Source organism: Pituophis catenifer, unplaced genomic scaffold (assembly GCF_029215685.1).
Source record: "Pituophis catenifer annectens isolate HBS135680 unplaced genomic scaffold, rPitCat1.0.hap2 SCAF_2, whole genome shotgun sequence".
Lineage (NCBI taxonomy): Eukaryota > Metazoa > Chordata > Lepidosauria > Squamata > Colubridae > Pituophis > Pituophis catenifer.
In genome coordinates, this window is record NW_027256882.1 from 25,311,598 (window position 1) to 25,328,190 (window position 16,593).

Genomic DNA, 16,593 nt, shown 5'->3' on the forward strand with positions numbered 1-16,593 from the left:
GCATCAGCCTCCTGCAAGTGAGAAGGTTTGCAAGAAAGCAGAAGTGTCCCTTCCTTTGAGACTTTCACTTTCCCACTGCTTGAAAAATCCCAATTGTTGGTGGCCTGCAGAGAAATCCCTGCCTCACCACCCAAGTTTTCAGGCAGGAGGGATGGAGATGCTTCGTCAAAACTTTCTCACAGCACCCATCAATGCCAAGGTTGTTAGGCTTGCTATCTTCCAGCTGACTGGCTGCACATGGCACCTCTCTGGTGGCCTAGAGCAGGGGTCTCCAACCTCCGCAACTTAAAGACTTGTGGACTTCAACTCCCAATTTTTTTTTTCCAATTCTGGGAGTCTTGAAAGTTTTTAATTTTTTAATTTTAATTTTTTTTCCCAATTCTGGGAGTTGAAGTCTGTTAAGGATATTGTTGTGTTACCAACCAGCAGAGTGCAGAGCACAGAGAAACGTTGCTGAGAGCAATGAATAAGAGATGTGCAAACTGGTTTATCAAAAGTTTACTTTATAGTGAAAAAACAATCTCATAGTCTTTAAATCAATCCAAGTCTTTGCCAGTTAAATCAGTCCAGTGATACAAAAAGCTTCTTACCACACAAACAGTAGTTGGTTAGAATAACAAACTCATTCTGGTTCACAAACCACGATGGTAGCAGATCCATCCAACCGATGATAGCACAATGGTAACAACTCCTCACACAATGGTAGCTTATCATCAACTGAATACTTTACAGTACCTTTCTTAAATACGTTCACAACTAATTACAGCATGACTCAGCATTACAATGAATCAGCAGTAAAACTTTAAAGTCACACAATACATATTCATATTAAAGTCACAGAACACATATATTGCCTGGACAACTTGTTAGGCTCAAACCATATCCTAACAAAGTCCACAAGTCTTAAAAATTGCCAAGGTTGGAGACCCCCGGCCCAGAGGCTTATACACTTTCTCCAACATCCCAGAGGTTAAGGGGCCATTTTGGTCCAAAGCTGATGCCCAGAGCCTCCATCAAGGAGGAAGAGCCCCACCCACCCAAAAATGTGTTAGCTTGGAAGCTCTCAGAATGAGGAAAGTCTGGGGCCTCCTTTTCCAGATTGGATTAGAAGTCGGCTATTTCCTGTACTAAAGGGACATGGTGGCTCAGTGGCTAAGACGCTGAGCTTGTCGATCAAAAGGTCGGAAGTTCAGCGGTTCGAATCCTTAGTGCCACGTAACGGGGTGAGCTGTTAATTGTCCCAGCTTCTGCCAACCTAGCAGTTCGAAAGCACGTTAAAAAAATGCAAGTAGAAAAATAGGCACCATCTTTGGTGCGAAGGTAACAGCGTTCCGTGCGCCGTTGGCATTTAGTCATGCTGGCCACATGACCACAGAGACCAGCGTTGTCTTCGGACAACGCTGGCTTTTCGGCTTTTAAACGGAGATGAGCACCACACCCTAGAGTCGGGAACAACTAGGACATATGTGTGAGGGGAACCTTTACCTTTTTTTTCCTGTACTTGCTTAGAGCTTGGTTTCAAACCAGGGAACTTTTGCGGATTAGCTAAATTTGATAACCACTGCACCACAGGAACCATGGATACGGATAGCTTTCAACCACCATACCCATATATTTTGCCCTCCATCTCAGCCTGGTGCCTGCAGCATCAGATGGGTTAAAGGCACATTATTCCTTAGTGTTTTGTGCCCATCCAGATCTCAGACGCAGGGAAAAGAATGAAGAAGTAGAAATTAAGACAGGATCTCAAATATAACTGTGCCATGGATACAGGGTCATCATACATGGTTCCCAATCTTGCAACCTGGGTTCAAATTCTGGCTGGTGCTCGACTTCTTTCACCTTTTACCGATCTGTGATTTGCAGCTAGACTATGTTTTCGTCCCAGTGGGAGAAAAAAGGGCCATGACTTCCAATGGAATATAACAGGGGTTTCAAACTCAAGGCCTGGTGCCCAGATCCAGCCCCGCGGGGTGCTTAGATCTGGCCTATGGAACTGCCCTCGAAACAGCGAAGGACTGGTCCGTGGTGCCTCTGCCAGGCCCTCCCGAGCTCCATTTTCACTGGCAGAGGGTTGCAGGAGGCCGTCGCAGCCAAAAACAGAGCTTTGGGAGCCCGTTTTCATTGGCAGAGCACTGGGGCCACCATAGGCACCCCTGACAAGTGTGACATCGAGCTGGCCAAGCCCACTGTCCCCCCGCCTCCTGAGGTCAAAACACAAAACTGATGTGGCCGTCAATGAAATTTGAGTTTGACACCCCTGGAATAGAAGTTATGAAAGTCAAAGAGAACCCTGGCACCCGATATAAGTCTTCCGACTGAGGGAGGACTCTTCTGACTGAGGGAGATTTAGATTTAGATTTTATTGAACTTCTGTACCGCCCTTCTCCCAAAGGATTCAAGTGTCACTGTCAGGGAGGACGGTGTCATTGAGGGTATCAACGTGAGATCTTAGATTTGGGGTTCTTATCTCCTGTTTGTAAATTCACATCTTTAGGCAAATTAGTTTCCCTTCAGCTTCTCCACTTGGTCTCCTGTTAAATGGGCATTTCAAATTAGCATGAGAATCCAAAACCCTCACGTAGGTCCCTCCAAACATCTCACGTTTGTAATTTGCAATCGACTCAAAGTTCAATAAATATATCGACTCAAAAATAATCGTATCAACGCTATTTAATTAATTTAATCTAAGTGTTTAGGTAAATGTAAAAGAAAAAAAAAATCTATTTTAGCCTTTGTCTGGGTCCTCACCACTCCACTGGAGAAGCATTTGCATGTCCATTTGTAGGTCTTCTAAATCATAGTTCCTTTTCAGAGTTCTTCTTCTGAAGTTTCTTCCATACATTTATACAGGTTTATGGTGAGGATTCTGTGATATGTTCCCAGTTCAAATTTAGTTACTTTCATCCCCATGAAGTAGTAACTCCTTTGTAAATTGCAGCCCTTTCCAATACGGAGATATCTACCACCATTCCTGGAATGATTGTCCTATTTCCAAAAATTGCATTTCCTCAGCTGATGCTCGACTGTGATCTCGGTGTGCTTTTTTTCACTCTTACATAAAACAAAACTAGGCAAGAAAGAAAAAAAAAATCACAAGATAGGAGACAGCCTCTGAACGGCTTCTTCCAATTCAGGATCAGTAAAATTTCTTCCCCAACTATTGCTGCAGTTTCGTTTCATAATGAGAAGCAAGGGTGGAAACGTAGATTGTAACAAGATAAAGGAAAGGAAGAACAACTTGAACTCAAGAAAGGGATGGAGGGTTATATACATCTAAAGGGGTCTAAAGGGAGAAATGCTGGTCAACATTTTTCTCTACCCGAGACACAGCAGGGATATATTGTTCAGATGGAGTTCCTCCAAACAATTGGGGAACCTGTTGCAATTATTAACTAATAGGCTGCTGACAGGACAGTTAATTTCCGTTATCCCCATTGTTACTTTTTCTTTGCAACCTCCTACTTAGCAAAAACCACAATTGATTTAGGATTCATCCTGTTCTGATCTGGGTTAGAAAGGTAATTTATGCGGGCATATCAAAGTAGGTTTGGTATTTATTTGAATTATTATTCAAATGGACCTTTGCGTGATATTTTAGACAACTATTTGTATTGAAGCTCTTCCTGCACTCCCTGCATTGATAGGGCTGCTTCCCTCTGTGGAACCTTTTATGGTTAAGTGAGAGCTACAACTTTTCAAGCTCTTTCCACCGATATGTGGAACCCATTGTCACAGAAGCTCTTTCCACGCTCCCTGCATCGATAAGGAATCTTTTTATGCCTACTAAGATCACCTCTGAATCTAAAGCTTTTCCCACACTCCCAGCATTGATATAGTTTCTCCCTTCTGTGGATAGCTTTATGGTCAATCAGAGAATTATTTCTGGTAAAGCTCTTCCCACATTCCATGCATTTATATGGCTTCTCTCCTGTATGGATCCTTTTATGAGAAGTAAGACTTCTATCCTGAGTAAATATCTTCCCCCACTCGCTACACTGAAAAGGCTTTTCCCCCTGAGTGCATCCTTTTATGGCAGGAAGGATCAGAATCCCTCCTAAAATCCTTTCCACATTCGACACACTTATATGGCTTCTCTCCTGTGTGGATCCTCTTATGGTAAGTAAAATTACTATTACAACTAAAGCTCTTTCCACACTCCATGAACTGATATGGCTTCTCTCCTGTGTGGATCCTCTTGTGGATATTAAGACTACTATTACAACTAAAGCTCTTCCCATACTCCATGCATTGATATGGCTTCTCTCCTGTGTGGATCTTCTTGTGGGAATTAAGAGTAGTCCTATGAATAAAGGTCTTTCCACATTCCATTCATTGATATGAGTTCTCTCCTGTGTGGGTTCCCTTGTGGGTATTAAGACTACTGCTACAAGTAAAGGTCTTTCCACACTCCATACATTGATATGGCTTCTCTCCTGTGTGGATCCTCTTGTGATAAGTAAGTTTACTACTGCAACTAAAGCTCTTCCCACACTCCATGCATTGATATGGCTTCTCTCCTGTGTGGATCCTCTTGTGGGAATTAAGAGTAGTCATATGAGTAAAAGTCTTTCCACATTCCATGCATTGATATGGCTTCTCTCCTGTGTGGGTTCTCTTGTGGGTATTAAGACTACTGCTACAAATAAAGGTCTTTCCACACTCCACACATTGATATGGCTTCTCTCCTGTGTGGATCCTCTTGTGATAAGTAAGACTACTACTGCAACTAAAGCTCTTCCCACACTCCATGCATTGATATGGCTTCTCTCCTGTGTGGATCCTCTTGTGGTGAGTAAGACTATTACTACAACTAAAGCTCTTTCCACACTCCATGCATTGATATGGCTTCTCTCCTGTGTGAATCCTCTTGTGGGAATTAAGAGTAGTCCTACGAGTAAAGATCTTTCCACATTCCATACATTGATATGAGTTCTCTCCTGTGTGGGTCCCCTTGTGGGTATTAAGACTACTGCTACAAGTAAAGGTCTTTCCACACTCCATACATTGATATGGCTTCTCTCCTGTGTGGATCCTCTTGTGATAAGTAAGACTACTACTGCAACTAAAGCTCTTCCCACACTCCATGCATTGATATGGCTTCTCTCCTGTGTGGATCCTCTTGTGGGAATTAATAGTAGTCATATGAGTAAAAGTCTTTCCACATTCCATGCATTGATATGGCTTCTCTCCTGTGTGGGTTCTCTTGTGGGTATTAAGACTACTGCTACAAATAAAGGTCTTTCCACACTCCACACATTGATATGGCTTCTCTCCTGTGTGGATCCTCTTGTGATAAGTAAGACTACTACTGCAACTAAAGCTCTTCCCACACTCCATGCATTGATATGGCTTCTCTCCTGTGTGGATCCTCTTGTGGAAATTAAAAGTAGTCATATGAGAAAAGGTCTTTCCACACTCCATGCATTGATACGTGTTCTCTCCTGTGTGGATCCTCTTGTGGGAATTAAGACTACTGCTACAAGTAAAGGTCTTTCCACACTCCCTGCATTTATAAGGTCTTTCTCCTTTGTGACTCCTTTCATGTCTTATAAGAGATTGATTATCACAGAAGGTCTTTCCACACCCCCTGCAGGTATTTGTTTTCTCTTCTGAATGTGTTGTGTTATGGAAAATCAAATGATCTGATGTATTAAAGTTCTTCCCACACTCCATGCTTTGATATGGTCTTTCTCCCATATCAATGATTGTACGGTTACGAAGCCGATTGACCCAAGGAAAGTCATTTTTAATTACACTTTGTGATTGCTTTGTTTCATCACTCTTTGGTTGCATCTGATCTGCAAATTTCCCTTTTCTGCCTTTTGAATGGATGGCTTGGCATTCCTCCTTGCAATTCTTACTCTCTTGCCCATTGTATCCTTGAAAAAACAAAATGAAAATTGTCGGAAAACTATGGAAATGATTAAAGATCAAATGTTTTCTGCTGAAATTTATCTGATCAATATATTTTGGCTGCTTTGTTGACTAATATGAAGATCTGAACTAAGGTTTTACCAAATATGCATTTCCAAGAGGGCTCCTATCAGGTTCATACATCAGGAACGGATCATGTCACAATGAACCTAAGATAAAACCCTGATCTAATCTTTGACCACTAGTGTATTGATGACCTGGGTCAGTCATATTGTGTTATGAACTCCTGAAATGCTTTGGATACTATATCATGCAGGAGCAGGAACTTACCCACCAGCTCCCCAATTTCAATGAAAGTCTCATTTCCACTTGTCTGCAGAGCAGTGTCTTTGAAAACCAACAGGACTTTCTGGATGGCAATAGCTCCCCACTTCCAATTTGGGATGATGCCAAACTGAGTGCCCAAGTGGGCCCATTTCTGAGAAAGGAACGTCCCTCTCAGGGCAGGGGTCTCCAACCTTGGCAACTTTAAGACTTGTGGACTTCATTGATAAAATGTGTCCCATATCAAAAAATATTCAGTTTCTTCTTCATCTTTAATAGCAAGTGTTAATCTATCCATTTCTGCACAGTCTAATTTTTTTTTAATTACATTCATACATGTAATACTTAGATAACAGAAACAGAAGTTAGAAAGGAAGAGATATAAAGGGAGGAAATGGTATAGAGGAGAATTGTTGATGAAGACCATGTTAAATGTTAAGCATTAAGGTTATTATTTACTTAGTCTGCACTACTATTAATCTTCTCATCATTCCCATCACCCATCTCCTTCCACTTATGACTATTCTTCTATTCTATTCTATTCTATTCTATTCTATTCTATTCTATTCTATTCTATTCTATTCTATTCTATTCTATTCTATTCTATTCTATTCTATTCTATTTCTATTTCTATTTCTATTTCTATTCTATTCTATTCTATTCTATTCTATCCTAATCTAATCTAATCTATTCTATATCATAATATTATTATATTATTAATATGATGGTGATGGCTAAATATAATGAAGATGTATAAATATGACTATCAAAATATAATTGTACCCAAAATACACACTGTTTGATGAAAATTGTGTGTTATATAAATAAAGCAAATAAAATGGGGGGGGGGATTTGTGGACTGGCTGAGGAATTCTGGGAGTTGAAGTCCACAAGTCTTAAAGTTGCCAAGGTTGGAGACCCCTGCCTCAGGGCACATCTATTTATTTATTTATTTATTTATTTGTTTGTTTGTTTATTTATTTATTTATTTATTGGTTTGATTTATATGCCGCCCTTCTCCGGAGACTCAGGGCGGCTTACAATGCATTAAGCAATAGCCTTCATACTTTTGTATATAGCTGCTTAGTAGGGCTTTCGGGGGCCCCCTAAACGGTGTTCTTTTTTATACAAAGTTAGCTTATTGCCCCCACAATCCAGGTCCTCATTTTACCTACCTTCGGAAGGATGGAAGGCTGAGTCAACCTTGAGCCTGGTGAGATTTGAACTCGCAGTAATTGCAGGCAGCTGGCAGCTAAGTGCTACTTAACAACACTTTAGTCCGCTGTGCCACCAAGGCTCTTTTTAAGGTCTTGCTTATGCATGCCAGTCAGTTGCTTCATCCACCTTCAGATCATGTCAAAGAACAATAATATTATACGCCAAATTGGTGTTCAATAGCATCTGGTCTTGAATAGCAGCCATTCAGCATCCAATGACTAGGCTCAGGAGTGAATACAAGGAAGGCAGAAATTTGCTTAAGGGAAGCCAACCCATCCCTGCTTGCCGCCCACCCCACAATTTCCTGCTGTAATCTTCTACGGCAGTGGTCCCCAACCTTTTTATCGCCGCGGACCAATCAGCCTTTGATAATTTTACCGTGGCCCGCTGAGCGCGCGCAGGGGTGGGGGCTTTGGGCCACACGTGCGTACCTGCGCGTGGCTCTCTTCCCTGGAGGCTTTGCGCACGGCCCAGGAGCTTTTGCGCACGGCCCAGGAGCTTTTGCGCACGGCCCAGGAGCCTTTGCGCTGCAGCGTTCATGTCCCCCGGCCGCTGCGCGGCCCGGTGCCAGGTACTCCACGGCCCGGCACCGGTCCGCGGACCGGGGGTTGGGGACCACTGTTCTACGGCATGGAAATATATCATCATCATCGTCATCTTAGCTTTTTTCCCTCCCCCCAATTGTCTCTTTCATGGAAATAAATATTTTGCATTTTATGAGCAGAAGGAACTTTGAAAGAAACCCATTTCATTTCTGTGACAATGGATACCTGTGCGGTGTTCCAATTTTCCTTTCAATAAATTTCTTTGTTGCACAGGGCCAAGTTTGCTCTATTGGTTAAGGCACACACTAGAAACCAGATGCCTTGAGGACTAGTTTTGCCTTAAGCATGAATGCCAGTTGAGTGACTTTGGGCCAGTCTCTCTCAGCTCACCTGTGTCACAAGGCTTTGGTTATAGAAAAAAATAGGAGATGGAAGGAGTATTCGGTATGTCCGCTGCTTTATTTACAGTCCTCGAGATACAACCATAATGGGACCCATCCATTACTGTTGCAGGTTGCACAGTCTTTAGGTGAAACGTGTCACCTAATGACCCTGTTCTCCCCGATGAAACATAAAACCAATGTTCCAGTTGTTAAGTGGAGCACGTGGAGGGCCTCCTGGGTGGGGGAGGATGTTGGAGGTCTAGAACAGGCCCAGGCTCACTTGCCCTTGTCCTCCTAAGGCCTCCCACACCCCCGAATCACCCCATGCTCCACTTCTCATGCCCAGGGTCTCAACAGGGCTTCTCCTACTCCCACCGGGTACTCCTAGAGTTTAGGCCTGGTTCACACCCCGCCAGGCCAAACTCTGAGGCCTTCCAGAGCACTGGAATGATTTCCTTCTTTGTGAAGCCACGGTTCCAAATATGGCAGCCATTTTGTCCCACCCACAAAATGGCGACAACGTTCTGGTTGCCACCAACCAGCCCAGGGACAAGCTGCTTTGTTTTGCTGCTTTAAGAAGCTCTGCACAATGGTTTCTGCAGCATTCAGAAGCATCTGCAGCATTATGCAGATCTCTCTAAGGCAGCAATGTGAACCAGTTTGTGTGGCAACAGCCATTTTGTCTGTGCCTATTTGTGGGTGGGAACAAAATGGCGGCTGTATTTGGATTGTTGCTGCATGGCCTGGAGACAAAACTGCTTTGTTTTGCTGCCTTAACAAGCTGTGCACAGTGCTGAAGCTTTCTGCTGCACCCAGACGCTTCTGCAACACTGGGCCGACTTCTCTTAAAGCAGCAAAATGAAGCAATTTCTCAGGCGGCTGCCATTTTGTCCCAGCCACAAATGAGCGGGACAATATGGCGGCTGCATTTGGATTGCCACCATGCACCCCTGGGACACATGCCCTGCCCTCTTTCTACACACATGAGGTCCGGAGAGCTTCAGAAAGTAAACGTGGGGTGTGATAGGTCTGTGAGGAGCAGGCCCAAGCATTGAAGGGTTCTGGCAAGTTGGGATAGGGATAGAGAGGTGGCCACTCATTTGTGGGTAGGTCAAAATGGCAGCCGCCAGAGAAATTGCTTCATTTTGCTGCCTTAGAGAAGTCCGTGGAGTGTTGTAGAAGTTTCTAAATGCAGCTGAAAGCTTCAAGATTGTGCGGAGCTTCTTAAGGCAGCAAAAAAAAAAAAAAAAAAAAAGAAAAAAAAAGCAGTTTGTTTCTGAGCCATGCGGCAGCAGCCCAAATACAGCTGCAATTTTGTTTTAACTTTGAAACGGGGTCATATGTAGCTTTCGCATGGGGCGGGGGGGGGGGCAGTCTGTCATAATTTAGAATGCTCATTAAATGTCCTGTTGTACTGTATCTCGAAGGTTACCTGCACTAAAAAAATAATACAGGGCAGGATATAAATTTAAAAACTGTTATTTTATATATTTAAAAAAACCTGCTGGTTGCATCTAACCGTGACTTTTCTGTTTCTGAGCACAGACAGGGTGTCTTACCCAGGTAAACCAGATTCCTGGAATTCTCCAGCATGACTTCCCCATGGAGAGCTTTTTGGTCAGGATCCAGCTGAGACCACTCCTCCTTGGAGAAATGCACGGTCACTTCCTCCAAAGACACAAAATCCTGAACAAGGAAACAAGTTTCTCTATTAACAGATAGTCCCATGATGGCAAACCTGTGGCACACGGAGCCATATCTATGGGCACTCAAGCGTTGCCCTAGCTCAGCTCCAGCGGGCATGTGCGCGCCAGCCATCTGATTTTTGGGCCTTCCGGAAGTCAGGAAATGGGCTGTTTCTGGCCTTCGGAAGGCCTCCGAGCGGGTAGGGAAGGCTTTTTTTCGCCCTCCCCAGGCTCCTAAAAAGCCTCTGGAGCCTGGGGAGGGCGAAAAAACAGGCTTACCCGGCCCACCATGCCATCACATGCCAAAAGCAGGGAGTTGTGGACACATGTGTGGGGTGCATTGAATTATGGGTGTGGGCACGCACGCGCACGACCCGACCCCCCCCCCGCTTTTGGCACACAACGGCAAAAATGTTAGCCATCACTGAGATAGTCCCATGAACAATTTGACAGTTTTCTTCCACCAATTCAAGGTAAGGTGCAATGGATGAAATGGACATCTTGTACAGAATTGAAAATAAGATCTCACAGCTTTTGGCTAATGGCACAACTGAAGTTTTCTGCAGGATCTGGGATACCTTTCAGTGAAGGGAACTAAAAAAAAGTCTTCTGGGTTAAAATTGGTGGTTAGGTCTTAAACCTACTATTTATCAGTGGCTCCAATTCTTCCTAGGTTGAGCAGAGCAAAATACTTGTGAAACCCCCAACTCTGCCCACCTTCATGGAAGTGTTGGGTGAGGTTGTAATGGTAGATGAGAATGGCCCTGGGAGACAGAAGGAAGTTCTCCGGTCAAGACAACATCTGGTCAGTGAAATCTAAGTCCGAAGCAGGAGGGTGGAGAAAGCTTATCAGAAGGAACAGGTAGGTTAAACTAAGTGTGAAATTTTAATGACCTGATCCAAAATTTGTGCTGCTTAGAAACAGCAATACTATACACCAGCAGCCCCCAATGTTTTGGGCACCAGGGACCGGTTCCGTGGAGAGGTTTTTCCGCAGACCAGAGGGTGTATGGTTTCATGTTCTGCCTTCATCCTATGGATGGAGCTTCGCTTGTTTTGAGTGGCCCGATTTCTGGCATGCCGCGGACCGGTGTTGATCCATGGACTGAGAGTTGGGGACCTCTGCTATACACAGAACTGCAGCAGAAAATGAAACCCATCCAGGTTTCATGAATCTTTTCTGATGTTTCTCCTCCTTACCTGAGGCACAGGTTCAGCTACTCTTTCAGCTTCACCATAAAGACGAGGTGATTCTAAAACCACCAAGGACTGCTTTCTACTCTCTGTGAGAGAAAGAAAAATGGTGAAAGCAGATTTGTTAAAGAGAGAGATTCAAATCAAGAGGAGCAAAAGAATCAGCTAAATGTTGAAATCTCACACCACACGGAAAGAGCTTCTGTTACCTGATGGGCTGTCCTGATTTTGATTTTTCTGGAAGCTCTCCCTGAACAGCAGCTCTTGAGAAGGTGTGGATGAATATTTCTTTTCCTTGGCATACTCAGTCACCGCTTCCAAGGATTTCTGGACATAATGTGACATGAGGAAAAAGAGAAGAGCAAAGAGATAAAAATGAAAGATCATACTGCACCCTCAACCTAGCAGACCCCAATGTCCATCGCTGAAGCTGGAAAATGCGAATGTAAGAATTGCCCCAAATATATCCTCTGGAAGAAGAATGGAACAACTGCCATAGGAGTTCATAATCCCCAAAAAGTGCCAGAGAGACAATTTGGAGAATTCCATTTTAGAGCTGCCATGATTATATTCTCAACTACCTGCAACTCCTCTTGCATCTTTTTCTCCTCCTGACTCAGGAAGAAACCCTCGGCAAGGGACACCGCCTGGGAACTGGTCTCTGCTCCACACTCCCGCACCCATCTTGCCATCTCTGGGGGAAGGACAGCCAGGAATTGTTCCAGGAGCACCAGGTCCAGCATCTGAGCCTTGGTGTGTTTTTCTGGTTGCAGCCACTGACGACAAAGGTAGTGAAGCTGAGTGCAAACATCTCGGGGACGGCTTCCCTCCTGAAACTGCACTTTTCTGAAATCACAACATTGGACCTCTGAACTGACTTCTTGGCTCTTCTGCCCAGGACTTGCCCCATTCTTCCCACAGCTCCAAGGCTGAGTAACTGGAGGTCCTTTTCCAACTTCTGCATATGCTGGGCACTGTCTCTCCATCTTGTCTCTGGTCTTTAATCCAACTCCAAAATGGACTGATGGACCTCCTCAGGTCTTACTAATCACAAGAGGTCTGGACAAAGCTGCCAAGGCCATTCAATCCTCTTCTCTCAAAAGATCCTTTCCTCTCTGGAGGAATCGGGAAAGATTTCCAACTTAAATATCTGAAATGGAAAACAAAAGAAACTTTTGGAAATACAGCTTGACCAATTTAACAACTGAGGAGCTACAAAAACCCAAATAAGAAATTCTTAGGAACCTACCAATATCTGGGAAGAGGGGGAAAATCTTAGTAGGTAGACTGATTTATCTCTGTGTGGAGAAAATTCGGTAGTAAGCTTCTGGATCAACTTCTGTCAAGGACTAAAAGTATTGGATAACTACATTTTGGATGTAGTATTAGTACTAGCCAAAAGTAGCATATAGTATAGTATCCAAAAATATTGAATAACTACATTTAAAACATGTACCTATATCCTAATGATTTATTCAAATAATTTTGATGGCTGTTTTCAATGTTAAAAACAACCTCTGTACAATCCAGATCATAAATGTCTCAGGTCCCAAATAGCAATTGAAAAGAGTGGCTATCTAAATTGATTTAATAGGTAAATCAGTCAATATTTGAACTTCCAGCAAGCAGAAATGCATTAATCTTCTGGTCCAACCCCTTGGGTGAACTCCAGAAGCCAGAATGAAGAAACTACCATCCAATGCATATAGAAATAATCTCCAAGTGAATCAACTGCGTAGGCTTTAAACATGATGCTTTGATTGAGGCACATAGTAGAAACAGGTTTCCCACTTTTAGCTTAATCCAGTCTTTTTTCAAACTTGGCCAATATAAGATGTATGGACATAAAACTCCTGGCCAAGTTTGAAAAAAAAACCAGTGGCTAATACAGTACATGTAGTCCTCAGCTTACAAAAGTTCATTTAGTGACCAAAGTTACAACAGCACTAAAAAAGTGACTAATCATTTTTCACACTTGTGACTGTTTGCAGCATTCCTGTGGTCACATGATCAAAATCCAGATGCTTGGCACCTGACTCAGATTTATGACTGTTGCAGTGTCTCGAGGTCATGTGATCTCCTTGAGCAATCTTTCGACAAGCAAAGTCAATGGGGAAGCCAGATTCATTTAACAACCGTATTAGTACACTTGTTGATTCACTTAACAACCGTGGCAAGAAAGGTTGTTTAAATGGAGCAAAATTCACTTAACAAGTGTTTCACTTAGCAACAGAAATTTTGGGCTCAACTGTGAACTCAAGTTGTACAGTGTGAATGATGCATCCCAGCCTGCATTCCACCTCCCTTTAAAGTAGGACGTAAAGTGAGATTTGGATATAAGAGTGAAATGATACAGAGTTAGCCTAGATGATCTTTTAAGGGCCTAGATATTGTAAGAGACAAGTTCTGAGCTCACAATGTTCAAAATGTCTAACCACAGAGCAGCTAGCTTCCTCAAGGGCCTTGGTAGTACAGTGGTCTAAGGCACCCTGTTATTAAGCTGGTTATTAAGACCAGATGCCTGCAATTACTACAGGTTCGAATCTTGCCAAGGCTCAAGGTTGACTAAGCCTTCCATCCTTTCTAAGGTAGGTTAAATGAGGACCCAGTTTGTGGGGGCAATAAGCTGACTTTGTATAAATATACAAAAGAATGAAGGCTATTGCTTAACGCATTGTAAGCCGCCCTGAGTCTCCGGAGAAGGGCGGCATATTAATCAAAAATAAAATAAAATAAAATAAAATAAAAATAAAAACTCTGAGGCAACATGCAGAGTTAGAAACCACATAAGTCAATATGAAACTAGTATTTCCTGCCTGATGTTAGTGTCTCAAATGCAAGGTTTAATCAGCTTTCTGCACAGCAATAAGGAGCCTAGCCAATAGGAATGAACTAACCTATTTCCGTATTTTACTAACTATAAGAACACGTGTCTTTATGAGAACATAAAGATGGTTAGATGGTTAACTTTCTGTCTGAACCATTGGCCAATTAAATCTTTTCTTCAACTCTAAGTCTGACTCCTTTGATTTCTGCCACAATTCAACAACCGTATTAGATTTGTCACTGCGTTTTTTTATTTCCCAGCTGAGCTTCATATTTCTGGACTATCAGACTTTCCATACCTTGCCAAGAATTGTTATCAGTATTTTACTACGCATGTCCGCATTCTTTCACATTCCTTCACACACTCCTTCCTTTGTTCTCATGCCACGGGGGTGTCGACTGCTGGAAAGCAGCCGGCCCGATTTACTTTCAAAATGTAGCAATTATCTTTCTTAGTTAGTGAGGTGTTTTATTTTCTTTATAACAAATAAATGAGTTTTATTAGAGAACTTTTCTTCGGGTTTTTCTTTTCAGAATATTGCAACAAGGAATAAGCCTCAATCCATCCTCTAACCAGGGTGATTTGTCCCAGAGCCAAACATGGGATTAATCAATGCCCTGACAAGATTCACTTAACAACCGTAGCAAGAAAAGCTGTTAAATGGAGCAAAATTCACTTAACAAATCTTTCAAACAGCAACAGAAATTTTGGGCTCAATTGTGAACTCAAATTGTACAGTGTGAATGATGCATCCCAGCCTGCATTCCACCTCCCTTCATGCAACACTTTCCCTAGTTGCCTGATGGCAAAGCCAGCTGGTGACAGTCGGGGGGGAAAAGCGGGAAAGCGAGTTCGAATCCTTGCACAGAAAGCCAGGTGAGACTTCTGCAGTGGCTTCTCTCAGCTTAGAAAAGAGGAAGCCCTTTTGAAAACGGGGCCAAGAAATTGGCAGGAAATTGTCCAGGAGTCAAGACTGACTTGGAGGCACCAACCCCCAATAAGTTTTTCCTAAGGAAATGGAGATTTTCCTCCTGGAAACAAAGCAGCGGGTCCGTAGCTTTTGATTTCTTCCCTGCCTGGCCCGTGTATGCATGCACAGGGGCGGCAGGGGAACATGGGACAAGGGGCTCCCCACTTTCCAGGACTCCGAACCTAATGAAGTTTTGCGGGTCTCCACGCACGGTCCAGCCCGTGGAAGAAAAAGTCCCTCCCCACTTACTCAACTCCGGAATCAGGTCTTGATCTCCCTCCGTGCAAGGCTTCCTTGCGGCCTCTTGGACTGCTGGAAAGGCTCGGCCGAAGGCTCGCAGACTGAAGGGGAGCAGAATCGGACACAGAATCGGAAACGGCAGATGCGATTTCAAAACTTTTCTGGGTAAAAAAGAAAAAATGCCCCGGGCAGCACGTGAGCTCGCAAAAGAGCCACTGCGCATGCTCAGTTTTACTTCCTAAAAGAGGCGGGGGGGGGGGGCGAGGATTCGGGTGAGGGCTGCCCGCTTTTTCCAACGGTAGCTGAGGGAGCCCCCTTGTGGGCGGTGCGCGCAATGCCAGAGGACTTTGCCAGGGCTGAGGAGATCCTATTCCATTGGGCTCTGGGAATGATGGGCGTTAGAGTAGGTGGAAGAGTTGGAAGAAATATCCATCTGGTTCAGTTACAAGCGGGGAAAAAGACACTGGAAACATGGATTGGAAAGATGGTTTGTTGATGAACAGGACCACAGGAGTTTGAGGTCCTGGGCAGCTGACCACATGGAGTGGAGAGTGAGGGTTATATACCCTCTCTTGGGTCTTGCTCTTGAGCTTCCTGTTCCTGTGCAAGAAATGTATTATATTGGCTGCTGTCAGACTCCCATGGGGTCATAGCTAACTTTGTAAGCTGTCTCGAGTCCCAGGCTTGGTTGAAGCTTGCTGATGCAATGAAGGGGCTTGTGTTCTGAAAGGGTGTTGGGCAATTCCTATTGTATCTTAATGGCTTTGCGCCAGCAGTGAAATCTACTTACCTTTGCTACCGGTTGGGGAACAGGAGCGCGCGGGAGCGCACCTATTCTGCGCATGCGCAGATGGTAAAAAACCGGGACATAATGACGTCCTGGCAGGTGGGTGGAGCCTCCCGCTGCTCTCAGTTCTGTGAGTCAGATAGAACCGGGGGGGGGGGATTTCACTGCTGCTTTGCCCTGGTTTGGATCTTGAGGGATAATCCCATCACCCTGAGACTGAAGGTCTTTTGTCTTGTAGATAGGCTGGCCCAGTCCTTCTCAATGGCCACCAAATATCTGCTACGGGCAGGGAGCTGAAGGTCTGAGTTTCTGTCTCCCTTAAAATTTCTATTTCTTTTTAGGGGAAATATAATATTCTGCCATTTTTAATATTTCCTAAAATATTTCATTATTCTAGGAGGGATAGGTGCTAACTTTTTTTTTTTTTAATTTGATTTATATGCCGCCCTTCTCCAAAGACTCAGGGCAGCTTACAATGCGTTAAGCAATAGCCTTCATACTTTTGTATATTTATACAAAGTCATCTTATTGCCCCCACAAACT

The 16,593-nt window shown here is 43.7% G+C and overlaps 2 pseudogenes; both read right to left on the minus strand.

The window, feature by feature from the left end:
• Nucleotides 1-3,172: 3,172 nt before the first annotated feature.
• The window catches only part of LOC139311928 (zinc finger protein 208-like), a 55,846-nt pseudogene continuing 42,425 nt past the window's right edge, over nucleotides 3,173-16,593 (minus strand).
• On the minus strand, nucleotides 9,745-15,297 carry LOC139313453 (zinc finger protein 202-like; annotated as a pseudogene).